At 41.5% G+C, this 13,633-nt stretch overlaps 1 long non-coding RNA gene across 1 annotated transcript in view; it reads left to right on the top strand.

Moving 5' to 3' along the window:
- Window positions 1-830: 830 nt before the first annotated feature.
- Window positions 831-13,633, top strand: part of LOC121395358 — a 23,751-nt gene continuing 10,948 nt past the window's right edge. Inside the window, exons 1-2 of the long non-coding RNA XR_005962424.1 lie at window positions 831-925; window positions 4,067-4,155. This is a non-coding gene — a long non-coding RNA (uncharacterized LOC121395358). The remainder of the gene's footprint in view (window positions 926-4,066; window positions 4,156-13,633) is intronic.

Here is a 13,633-nt window from a genome sequence, read left to right as displayed (position 1 = left end):
TTTATTTAAGAGCTCTCCAGTTTGCATTTTTCAGCAATCTGGTTGCTAGGATCCAAATTACCCTAGCCTCCATGCACTGATTTTAATAAGGAACTGCAATATGGATAGGCGAGGGCCAGAATAGAAAGATGAGAAAGATAATAAAAAGCAATAACAATAAATGTGAAGCCTTACAGAGCATTTGTTTTTTAGGTGGAGAAAGTGTCAGAAGACAAGGCAAACCCTTCAAAAACTGTAAAAAAATAAACGATGAAGACCAATTGAAAAGGGCATTCTATAACATACTAAAAGTTAATTAAAGGTGAACCACTCTTTTAAGGTTTAAGGTTAAAGTTTAATTTCTTCTTTACTGCTTAACCTCCTTAAAAAGAGTAATGCTAAACCCAAACCCCATCTTCTGCCAACTATTCTCTATTCTCTATTCTCTTACATTTGTAACAGTTTTCACAATCGTTAACAAGTTATTTACTAAATAACAATTCTTAATGTATATGCCATAATAAATGTTAGAAAGGAATACTAACCCTCACTTTGAATGGAGAGGTGAATAGCTAAAATCCTAGCCCTAAGGAAATCTGTATTGGAAAAAATAAATATTTAGTAGAAAAGAATTTGATACCCCCTCTGGGGCATTGTTTCTAATCCATCCTCACGTCCTATCTTGTAAGATTTACTGAATCGAACTGATTTGAGAATAGGATTCTTGGCGCCTCCGCGATCAGATTTAATCCATACACTGTACTTCTGAAAAGAGGGTGGTATCACAGACATCCCACGTGAGTGACACGTTAGAATGGGAATTGGCCGAACCCATTGCTTCTATCTCTTGCCAGTAAAGCCCAACACTTGTAAATATAACAACAGTAATCCTGTTTGAGTATCATCTTCTCGGAGCTTGGCTTGCATAGACATAGCAATGAATAAGGTGAGGCTTTTTCCCAATCTTTCATCATTCCACTCTACGGCAATGCCTTCCATTCAGATCCTTGTTCAGCTCAATGATTGAGGGTTTTCCTTTTGCTATGGCTCGGCAGCAGATAGAAACATTATATATTTGTGCCGTTGACTAAATGCCTGGCTTACGTATGCTATGGGGCAAAGTTCAAGTAATTGTATTGATTCTGGAGAAATGCAGAATGATTGTACTTTATGATGTACTTTGAATAGATCATCAAGGGACCTCTTTATAGAGGCAGCAGCACATAGAGTAAGATGGCACATCTGTCTCCAATTGGACAGGTGAAAAGGAGGCGATAAAAGCTTTACTGCGTCTGTTTAGAGCTCACATTCCTATCCATTAAACCATATCATATCCTCTCATATGCGGTAACATAGTAGCTGAGGCTGAATGAAGATATAAATCCATTAAGTTCAATGTTACACTGATCTCATCTATATCCATCCACAGGAAGGTGAATAAAAACACATCTGTAATAACTATATGGCTCTTTAACATGAACAGTATACATTTCCCCCAGCTACAACAAGGTATAATGGTTTCTCTCAAGGTCAGCTTCTATGTTATTGTATTCAGGGGGACATTCACCTTGTCACAGATAAAAGCTCATTCATGACAGTGGTTGTGTAAATACGGACACAATCAGTGAGCGAATTGACACTATTTGTTAGAGGTACTTGCATCGAAAAACGCTCCTTCACTTGAACTTTTTTGCAGTAATAAAAGTTGCAGTCACCCAGTCTGTCAGTTGAATTGAGTGCAAGTGTCAATTGGTGCAGGGTAATCATGGAGGTAGCACCACCCTAAAGGCAAAAGTAATTCCAGGGTGCCCATTGCAGAGTGTGTCAATAGGGGTAGCGGACCTGTAACTAAATAATACTCAGATGTCAGGTTATTAAAAGCCAGGTCAGACTATGCTGGTGGGACACCGGAAAAAAACCCAGTGGGCCCCTTACTCCATGTCTAGACTTTGGTTGCTCTGGACTTTGTGTATGGCCACCCTGGGCGCAAGTAAAATTTTTAATGTAGTGCAATACAATGTCACATGATGTAACCTGTTGTTGCATGACAACCAGGTAGCCAGGTCTCATTTACGGCCACAACCACGCCTATTGAGTGGGGGACCCTGGAATTAGTGGTTCAAATGTAACTTGGGGGCAGATTCACTAACCGGTGTAAAGTCGCCAGTGACCGATTCGCACCCATCGCCACACTTCGCCAGGGGAAAATTTGCTAAGACAGCGCTAATTCACTAAAATGCGGAGTTTCATTGCGGGCAATGAGTGCTGGAGACTTTTCGTTAGCTTTACTTCAGCAATGTGAGCAATTCAAAGTGAAGATGCGCTAGCGTTCATTTCTGCCTATAGGTCTTGCGATCAGGTTTTTAGCATACGCTGGGAAATTTAAAGTTGAATGGACATCTTTATGTTATATGTTGCAACAAATACATTACATTTCCACTGTTAATTACACATGTCCAGGGAACCTTAATAAAGACAATAGAGTTGTTATAATGCCTTAAGGTGGCCATACACGGGCCGATAAAAGCTGCCGACAGACCGAGTCGGCAGTTTATTGGCCCGTGTATGGGGGCCCCCGACGGGCTTCCCCGATCGAGATCTGGCCAAAAGTCGGCCAGATCTCGATCGGATGGGATTAAAAATCCCGTCGGATCGCGGCCGCATCTGTTCGTTGATGCGGTCCCGCGATCCGACCGCCCGTTTGGCGAACGCTAGGATCCGATCGTTGGGCCCTAGGGCCCACGATCGGATCAGCCCAATATTGCCCACCTCAAGGTGGGCATATCGGAGGGAGATCCGCTCGTTTGGCGACATCGCCAAACGAGCGGATCTATCCGTGTATGGCCACCTTTACGCATGAGCCCACTGTATAGTTTATGTTCCATATGTTAGAAAATGGAGGGGGGAAATTTTCTCTTTCGCTAGCAAATTGGCGCCTGTGTTCGTTAGTAAATTGGTGATGTCCCTGCGGATGGCAACGCTGGCGAAAAGTCGCTAGCATTAACCACTTCGCCCTTTAGTAAATCTGCCCCATAGACTGTAACTTGTTTTAATTGGCTTATTAAACATGTATTTCTTGAGGGAACACCCAATACTTTACGCTCTATCAGCATTATCTTATTACATACTATGTAGTAAGGGAATACATAGGGGATGAGAGACAGGTGTAGAACATTGTGTTCTTTTTGCCTGTTCCCATATGTGCCCATGTGACAGTTGCATGATAATGATGATGGTGCTATCCATAATCTGTATTGCAATGAAATGGAATTGAGTCAAAGAGGACTATTAATAAGCAATAGTAATGGTGAAGATTCAGTATTACTATTGTATATATCAGGTAAATGATGATAATAGGGCTCGGAGCCGGGCAAATGGCAAGTGCACCTCGAGCAAGCCCTGCCCTCAGTCACACCCCAACAAGTGAGGAGCTTGTCACTATCGAGAGCAAATCCAGCCACTCCCTCAGCTGACAGCCAGATTTACAGAAAGCCAAACTTTGGCTGCCTACCCCTAGATATGGCCTGAAAGACCACCTTGTTAAACACAAATTACTCTCAATTTGTTTTCTCTTTGGAGTTTGTTATCTACAAAGTCATTGAGCAGAAGAGCCAAATTCTCCCTTCTCACTACACTTTCCTACTAATGTCAGCGGGGTAGCTGAAATGTTCAGTTAGCTGGGGATCATGTGTTATGGTTATTACATGCCTGAAAATGCATTTAACAAGAACTGATACAGACTTGCCTATTAGTACACTGTGTAATCCCTTAAATTGGCCCATTACGGGACCTACCCTTTTGCCTTAGGACTTTTGTTGGAGTTATTATGACGAGAACGTTTATTCACTAAACAAAAGCTACCAGGCTTTGTGCCTGAACTTGCCTTTCACTGCACCTTAATGATGAGGGTATCACAGGTTCTTAATCCCTTACTCATATTTTGTTACATGTGAAATCATCAAGTGAATAAACGTGTGTCCTTCACAACAATCACTTCCAAGTTAAACATGGAACTGCCTTCTTTGCATGAAGATGATCTCCCCTGTTTGGTTTCTTTTTCTGACACCAATTACTTCTTTTTTTATAGCCCTTTATCAGCTTTACTGATGTCTAGAAACCAGATGAGCTATCTAGGAATCAAGGTGGGCCACTTTAGAAGAATAACATCAGACCAAGGTAAATAAAGTAATTAACTGCTCCCTTCTGGGTTCTGCTGAAATTCAATAGGACAGTAGACAGATAATTCTGATTTGGTTTGGAAAGAATTGTGGATATATAATACAATATACAGATACCAATTGAATACAATGGGCATAGTTCTTACACGGGATTCTATATATGCACCAGAGGGCCATGCAAAAGGGCAAGCAGTTCTGCAGGGAACGTAGATGCCTATATAGAATAAAAATTTTAAAAGATTTTTTAAACCCCTTGGTCTGATACTGGATTCTTGCTGTAAAATCCAGTGGCAGAAGTGAGAGATTGGGTACTGCTCTCTCATGTGATCAGAACACTTCCCAGTTGAATCAGAGAGAGGGTGGGTAAGGGGAACAGAGTCTAAGGTAGCAATGGATGGAAATCTGGCATTGATGATGTTCTGAGTAATTTTGATTATAATAAAAAAATCAAAACAGTTCAGACACATATCCATTTAGCACATTATCCGTTCCTGTAAAGGTTCAATTAATTCTAACTTCTTCTGCCAAGTGGTTGGACACAATCGTCTCCTTATATGTAAATGCAAATACACAAAGGTTTCCGTTGGCCTTCAGCAATTACTTGATGTTCACATTTGCCTTTTTATCAGCAGATTTACAGAAGACAAATTGGATTTAAAAATCATAACCTTGCCATTTCTGCTACATTTTTTCATAAAGGCTTAATTTCCCAAACTGTTGGGATTCGGGTTCTAAGCAATATCCAATCACTCTCGGAAGTTTGGATAAATTGATGCACTACATCATTGCAGGGATAATGCAATAAGCTATTGGCTGCCTGAGCTGTGACTGGGATGAGGCTGTCACTTGCTTGATAAATGATTTGTTAAGTTATCCTTGCTTAGCATGTGATTAAAAATATTGTGATTTATGGCAGGGAACATATCTGCGGCTAGGCTTTATTTCACACTGGGTCTTTCTTACTATTTTAATCATCTGAAGGTTTATAGCTGGGGTGTTCACATTGCCTTGTACCTAATTGAGAGATTCTATGTAAAACTGCAAAAATGTTTGCCTGATGATGCAGTAGCATTGTTTCTAATTGCACTGATCTTCATTTTAAACCCATTCCTAATCCATGCACCCTGCAGCCCTCCCCATGTTGTTGAGCTGCAACTCTCAGAATTTGAATACTTGTAGTTTAGCAATACGTACAATAGGCCGCAAAAAGGCCCAAAATCTTCTTAAAAAGTGTTTAATTGGACGTTGGCTATGACCCAGAAACGTTGTTGTTCACAACAGTTGAGCACAGACTCACCCAGACTTCCTTCACAAATTGTCCTGGAGTGACTGCAGATACTGCAGTTTTGGATTATGATCCAGAAAGCAGACCACCTGGTCTTTGAACAAGCTATTGGGGTGCTGTCTATTGTACAGTACATATTTTCTGAAGGTGGACTTGGCCACCCTGTGATCTGTACCAACAGGGGTACTCTGGGTGAGTGCCGCTATTGAATATATTCTTATAATACACAAAAGCCATGAATATCCTGTAAATTATATCCTTATAAACGGTGAGTTCTGATGTCATCAGTTATAAACGGTGAGTTCTGATGTCATTTCTGTCACATGACTCACTTAAATTTGTGTATTATAATAAATAAAGTACCCCCAGTTGCAAAATATAAGGATATTAGAAGTTACCTCGGAGTTCCATGACCTGTATAAAAACACTCGGCCTTCGGCCTCGTGTTTTTATTTGGTCATGAAACTCCTTGGTAACTTATAATATCCTTATATTTTACAAGAGGGGGTACTTTATTCACTATATATCTAGCGCCAGGACAGCCATCAGGGGGGGACAGGGGGGAGAGTTGTAGGGGGCCCGAGGGTAAGGGGGGCCCTGCCATGTCGCACTTTCTTGATTAGCCAGGCCCCCCTGCTTTCTGAGAGCTGCTGACTTCGGGAAGGCAGGGTGGGAGCACAAGGGGAGGTATCTGCTGTCCATTACTTCCCCTTATTGGTCACTGAGTTTAAGTCCTGGTTGAGCTGCTCAGGGATTGGATAGCTGAGGTTTGAACTTCTCATCCAATCACCATGTAGCTTTACCAGGACTTTAAATTCTGTGACCAATAAGGGAAGAAAATGTTGTCACTGGAAGAAGATGCAGCCACCTGTGCTCCCCTCCTCCCTTCTGTAGTTGGCAGCTCACTGACAGCTGGTGGACCACACTAATGAAGTAAGTGTAACATGGCAGGGCCCCCCTAAAGATAACACTTTGTGGTCCCTGTTGTGTGGTGGGGCCCTGGGCACAAAATTTATTTTAAACTTCTGGGGGTACAAGTTTTTTTACATGGACATCATGGACATTTAAGGGGGGCCCTGGCCACCAATTTTCTTATAACGTGGGGGTGCCCCAGCCACCATTTTTTTTTTCCCATGTGGGGTCCTAGCCACAAATATTTTTTAATGGGGGGCTCTGACCACAAATGTTTTTTTCAATGGGGGGAGCCTTGACCACCAATATTTTTTTATTAACATGTGGGAACCATAGCCACCAATGTTTGTTTTTTTTAGTGTGTGGTGGACCTGTGGGGTGGGGAGGGCGGACCTGCAGGTGCGGCTTGTAGTGGGCGCAGCCCAGGGGGCCCAGAAAATTTTTTCGTATGGGGCCCTGCGATTTCTGATGGTGGCCCTGTCTAGCGCTCATTCCTTTATTAGTTGCTGAACCACAATTCCCAGCATACCAGAGCACCCAGGATGGAGATACAGCTGGAGGGATATAGCGAGACAGCCCTGCTTTAAAGAAAAATAGTGACACCGTATATTGTTGACCATTAACTGGGCATTTATGCAAATGCCATGTTGGTTTTCCCACAAGAATCAACTGATATGCTGCGGAGCGCTGATCAAAGATTGCTCAGGAGTTTGGCACTTGTAACATCAAATTTACGGCTTTATTCAAACGCTTGTGAAGATTTCATCAGAGGGAGTATAATTATAACGCGTTTCATGCCCTAAAACTGGGCACTTCATCAGTTGTGGTTTTCCCAGAATGCAGGCATTTTGTCCCAAAATTCCAAGATGATGGTCTAGAATTCCAGCCTTGATGCAAGAGAAGAACGATAGCGTGGAACACATAAGAACTATTAACTGTACATCAACAATTCACATCAAACATTATCATAAAATCATTTTTCCCAAAACACACTTTTTTACTCATATTGCACCTTTGTTTCTAGCATAAGGAAACCCATATTATTTTAACAACAGTTTTTATTTAATAACAATGATCCCCAACCAGTAGCTCGTGAGCAACATGTTGCTCTCCAACCCCTTGGATGTTGTTCCCAGTTGGCTCAAAGCAGGTGCTTATTTTTAAATTTCAGGCTTGGAGTAAAGTTTTGGTTGCAAAAAAACCACGAGTACTGCCAAACAGAGCCTCAATGTAGGTTGACAATCCACATAGGGGCTAACAAATGGCCAATCGCAGACCTTATTTGGCACCCCAAGAACATTTTTCATGCTTGTGTTGCTCCCCAACTCCCTTTACTTCTGAATGTTGCTCACGGGTTCAAAAGGTTGGGGTTCCCTAATTTAATTGGTATTTATAAGTAACAGGTATTACAAAGATATTAAAAGATTACTTTTCAGTGCACTCAGTTTAAGGCCAAGGATAGTTAAACTAAAGAAGTAGCTAGAAATGTTGTACATTATGTGTTGGGCTTCTGTACCAGCCCACGGCAACCAAATCCCTTTAGCAGTAAAGATCTGTGTCACCAAAGATGCCCCAGTAGCTCCCCATCTTCTTTTCTACTGATTCACTGCGCATGCAACATGATGCTGTCAGTTACTGAGTTTAGGAACCACTCGAAATATACAGTACACATAGAATAGAAATGTCACAATATAAGGCTGATTAGTAATTAATATGGATAATTACTACATGGCAGCACAGAAACCAGTGCAATTAGCATCAGAATTTAATAATCAGCCCTGTAGCATCAGCTTATATTACAGACCAACCTCATTTTCTGCTGGATAATTAGTGACGACCCCTAAGCTTAGCTTCTCAACAGCTGCTCAGAGCCCACTGAGCATGTGAGTGTCACAGACACTTTCCAACATGGTGACCCCCTGTGACAAGTTTGAAGTCCTGGATCATAGCTGCTACTGACAAGCTGAAACTTTAGGCTGGTGCAATAAGTTCAGTATATAAAACATGACATTTTTAGCCACATTCACTTTTAGGGTTTAGTTCTCCTTTAAAGGGAGATCTGTTCATCCCATTTAAAGGGAAAATAAAGATTCCTTTTCTGTTCTGCTATAAAAAATATACAATGGGAGATGAAAAATTGCTATAAATATATTACTGTTGCATGACTTTTTCCCTATTCTATAAGCTATGGCTTTGCTTGTGAAAAAAAAATGGTAATCTGATCATTTTTATTATTCTCCCCCCGCCCCCAAGTGACATACAAAGGTTAACCAAAGGAGAGGCTGTTTTTATTATGCTCACAAAAAGAACAGATCAAACATGCCATTTGTTACATCATACTGCTGGGCAGCAAAGGTGCCAATACTCAACACACATGGTTTAAATGCTTTCCATTCACCACTAGGATCATAAAAATACCTGGGAATGGAATGCATTTAGTCCATGCACACATGGTCCATTAACTCTGTTTTACAGTTTTGACATAAAGAATACGTGAAGTTCATTCTAGATGCAGCTGAAAGCAGGGGATCAATATAGAGTTGCCACCTGCCCACTATATAACCAGCCCAGCTGACAAACTTGATCCAAATATTATTAATAGGAAATAACAATAAAACATCTGGAAAAGACTATATTTTTTTCCTAAAATATGGCTACCCTGGGTCCACAATTGAAGGAATTATTAAATCTTTAAATCATTTTTGCCTTAAAATGATACTGGTACCCTCTACCCTGACAACAACATTGGAATTCGGATGCAAAACTGCAGATATAGCGGATAGTTTTATCTAAAGGGGTTGGTCACCTTTAAATTTGTTTTACTATGATTTAGTAAAAGGGATATCCCGAGACAATTTGCATCTGGTTTTCATTTTTTAATATTTGTGGTTTTTGAGTTATTTAGCTTTTTATTCAACAGCTCTCCAGTTTGCAATATCGGCAATCTGGTTGATAGGGTCCCAATTACCATAGCAACCATGCATTGATTTGAATAAGATACTGGCATATAAATAGGAGAGGCCCTGAATAGAATTATGAGTAACAAACGGTAACAATAACAATACATTACAGAGCATTTCATTTTTGTGCTTTTAAAGTTTAATTTGTCTTGCTGGGTTTTTTTTTTCAATGTATTCTAATGAATTTTTAAAAAAACATTTTTTGATGTTACTGGTGCTTCAACTTAAAAGTGAACCACCCCTTTAAAAGTTTACATTAGTTTGGTGTAGTCCTAAAACTTCTGTTTGTAGCTTTCTCTTCTTTTTCTTTGGGTTGCTGGAAAGAGTAGTGGGTTGGGTTTACTCTTGCACACTCCTGATGAACAGTGCCCATGTCACACAGACCAAACGTAATGTTAGCTCCCGTAAGATGATTATAGTGGCAATGGGATCAACCTGAAGACCAGATAGGGTGAGAATTGCGGAGAATGGCCATTTGCTCTCATAGTTACTCCTGAAAGCCTAGCTTGAAGATTTATGATAAGATTTGGGATAAATATTTATTTTCTGTCCTTCATATCCTTTCTTTAAACTATTGCCAAACGACTGATAAACAAATATTTTCCTATATCTTTACTTGTTCCGTGACCTAAGGAAGATGCTGACCAAAGCTTGGACCTTCAACAGGAATTATTTTTTTTTTAATTAAAACTTCCATACCTGTTCTAAACTTTAAAAGTCTCAGCTGTCCACTATTTAAAAGTCTCAGCTGTCAATCATATATTGTCTGCATCTCCTCAATGCCACAGCCAGTCTGCCACTGCACTCCAGTGTCAGACTGGGACACCAGGGGCCCACCCAAATATACATAATATAATACTAAAATCTATTATTCCATCTATTTAGCCTCTGTTCTCATAGAAATAAAGAATGACCGTGAATTATTCCAAAGCAGCATGAGGGCCCACTGACACCTGGGCCCACCGGGAGTTTTCCTGGTATACCGGTGAGCCAGTCCAACACTACTGCACTCCCCACATTCCCACTCCCTCCTCACCATCTAGTTGTGTAACCAGAGCATGGGCATCAGGTACCCCATTCTGGCACATAAACAGGATTTTGACATGATGCAAAGCTTGCTTTAAAGGAGAACTAAAGCTTAACTAAAGAAGTAGCTAGAAATGTTGTACATTATGTTTTGGGCTTCTGTACCAGCCCAAGGCAACCACAGCCCTTTAGTAGTAAAGATCTGTGTCTCCAAAGATGCCCCAGTAGCTCCCCATCTTTTGTTCTGCTGATTCACTGCACATGCTCTGTGCTGCTGTCACTTACTGAGCTTAGGGACCCACTCACAATATACAGTACACATAGAATAGAAATGTCGCAATATAAGGCTGATTAGTAATTAATACAGATAATTACCACATGACAGCACAGAAACCAGTGCAACTAGCATCAGAATTTAATAATCAGCCTTGTAGCATTAGCTTATATAACAGGCCAGACTAATTTTTTTTTTGATAATTTGTGACAACCCCTAAGCTTAGCAACAGCAGCTCAAAGCCCACTGAGCATGTGAGTGTCACAACACTTTCCAAGATGGTGACCCCCTGTGACAAGTTTGAAGTTGTGCTATTAAGAAGCTGAAACTTTAGGCTGGTGCAATTTGTTCATTATATAAAATATGGAATTTTTAGTCATATTCATTTTTAGGGTTTAGTTCTCCTTTAATAACAGTGTTGCCAAAATGGCTTTTGTCTGCTTGTTGTGATTGGGAATTCCAAGACTAAAAAATATAGTGCAAGTTTATTTTGCTTGACTAACATCATAAAATAGGATTTGGAATTATTTCTTAAGGTGACATGTATAAAGATGGGCTGCAGCTCACCGTTTAGTTGCTTTGTTTGGTTATCCTGCGGGGTATCCTGTTTCGATCCCCCAATAGAGTCAATTAAGGTGACATGTACCCTTTAATCACCTGGACCCTGGTGAATTACAGGTCAGATGATTATCAGTTGAAAAATGTGCCATTTAACGCTGGAAATAACCCAGGCAGAAAAACATTGTGCATTGCCCTGTGTGTCATTGCTCTAAAAATGTATTAAAAGTGTCTCATGCGAAATATAATTTATGATGAGGGTATTAGGACCCTTTGGTAAAAATGAAAGCCCCAGAGAAAACCTCACAGTCATTATTGTTTCATAATTGATTTATTCTGGCCTTCAGTTACAAGTGAGCAAAACAGGGGCCAGCCAGGCACCCTAGGCAACCTGGCCTGCAAGCCCTGTCCCCTTGTGCACGTGCGCGTGCACGCGAGATGGAGAGGGGAGAGCAGCGATGGAGGGAAGGGTGAGCGAAAGAGGGATGGGGGGGAGGGGTGAGCGACAGAGGGATGGAGGGGAGGGGTGAGCGACAGAGGTACGAAGGGGAGAGAGATGGAGGGGAGGGCGGGGAGAGGGATGAAGGGAAGAGAGATGGAGGGGAGGGCGGGGAGAGGGAGGGAGCGAGGGCGGGGAGAGGGAGGGAGCGAGGGTGGGGAGGGAGCGAGGGAGGGAGGGACATCGACGGAGGGGAGGATGTCAGGAGGGAAGGGGAAGACTGAGAGGTGCAGACTAGGGGTATACAGAAGACAATTTTAGAGGTAGCTGCCCAGCACTGCCCTATTATTGCGCCCTAGACAGCTGCCTCTTCTGCCTATCCCTAGTTCCGACCCTGGAGCCAAAGGTGATGGGACCATGTAGGCATGGAGTATTGATTTGAGTTTGCTTCCCGTTCACAAATTATGTAATGTTGCTTTCACTATGTTTTCTGAAACTTGCATTAAACAGAACAGACTAGAATACACAGACATATATAGTATCCACAATCATAAGACTACCTTTACAAATCAATGTCCTGTCTTGAGATGATCCTCTGATCACTAATTAACTTCCATGATGAAAAGTGACTGCTAGGGAATTAACAGACAACTAATCACAATGTAGACTGAGAATTTGGTTTTTGCTCTGCCTAATATTTTGAAGGAATGGAAAATATTTAATAAACATAGTTGCCTTTCCAATTTTGGCAGGGCCAAGCTCTCACACTGAGACATGAGCCCCGCTTGATATTATCTGAAGAAGGCAACAGGCAACACCTGGGGAGAGAACTGATTACTTCAGCAGCTTCCAGTAAATATTACATCTCGTGACCTTTAATTCGTAATTTCTTTTGCAGCAGTTGCTACCCTGATGACATTTAAATAAGTGCTTGACACTCCCGTGACATTTCATCTCAGCCCTGTCACATCGCATGACACTGACACGTTTAAAATGGCTATCGGACCACTAGGCCATTCAATTAAAATCGATAGTCATATGCTTGGCCTAATGTAATGGGATTTTGTTCACTTCGATACAGCATTGTTTATATCATTCAATGACAATTTCATCAGCCCCATCAAATGTAATAAAGCAGAACAGCTGGAAATCTTTTAAATGGCCGGAGACTTGTAGACTGGTGGCATCACAAAATGACTTTGAGCAGATACGTGTAACTGAACAGCTCCATGACATTGACGTTCTAGTGAAAGGGGTGGTTCACCTTTATGTTAACTTTTAGTATGTTATAGCATGGCTAATAGTAAGCAATTTTACAATTGTCCTTATTTTATTATTATTTATAGTTTATGAATTATTTATCTTCTTCTTCTGACTCTTTCCAGCTTTCAAAGGGGGTCATTGACCCCATGTAAAAGCAAATGCTTTGTAGGGCTACACATTTATCAGTGGCGGAACTACCGGGGGAGCGGTTGGTGCGAGCGGGCCAGGGCCCGCCCCCTCTAGTTACGGTTCTGACATTTATTGTTATTGCTACTTTTTATTACTCATCTTTCTAGTCAGTCCCTCTCCTATTCATATCCCACTCTCTTATTCACTTCAATGCATGGTTGCTAGGGTAATTTGGAACTAGCAACCAGACTGCAGAAATGTCAAACTGGTGCGCTGCTGAATAAAAAGCTAAATAACTCAAAAACCACAAATAAAAAAAAAAGTTAAACCCAATTTCTTATTGTTTCAGAATATAGAGTGAAGGCCAGGTAGGTGTGCACTGGGCCCCTTTTTGGGGGGAGGGCCCGGGACACCATTGTTATGCCTCTGCACTACAGATACAATTTAGTGGGCATCTGCTAAAATATTGGAATTCTAGGGAAAAATATGAATCTGATCAGGGTTGGACTGGGGGGCCTGGGGCCCACCGGGGCTTCTGCCTCAGGGCCCCTTCGACCGGACCATGAGGGATGCTGCCTCAGCTGTTCCTGTCCGGCAATCCACCGACGAGTATGTGCGCAAGCGCACACT

This window comes from Xenopus laevis, chromosome 7L (genome assembly GCF_017654675.1).
Source record: "Xenopus laevis strain J_2021 chromosome 7L, Xenopus_laevis_v10.1, whole genome shotgun sequence".
NCBI classification, from domain to species: domain Eukaryota; kingdom Metazoa; phylum Chordata; class Amphibia; order Anura; family Pipidae; genus Xenopus; species Xenopus laevis.
This window is presented reverse-complemented; position numbering and strand designations above follow the sequence as displayed.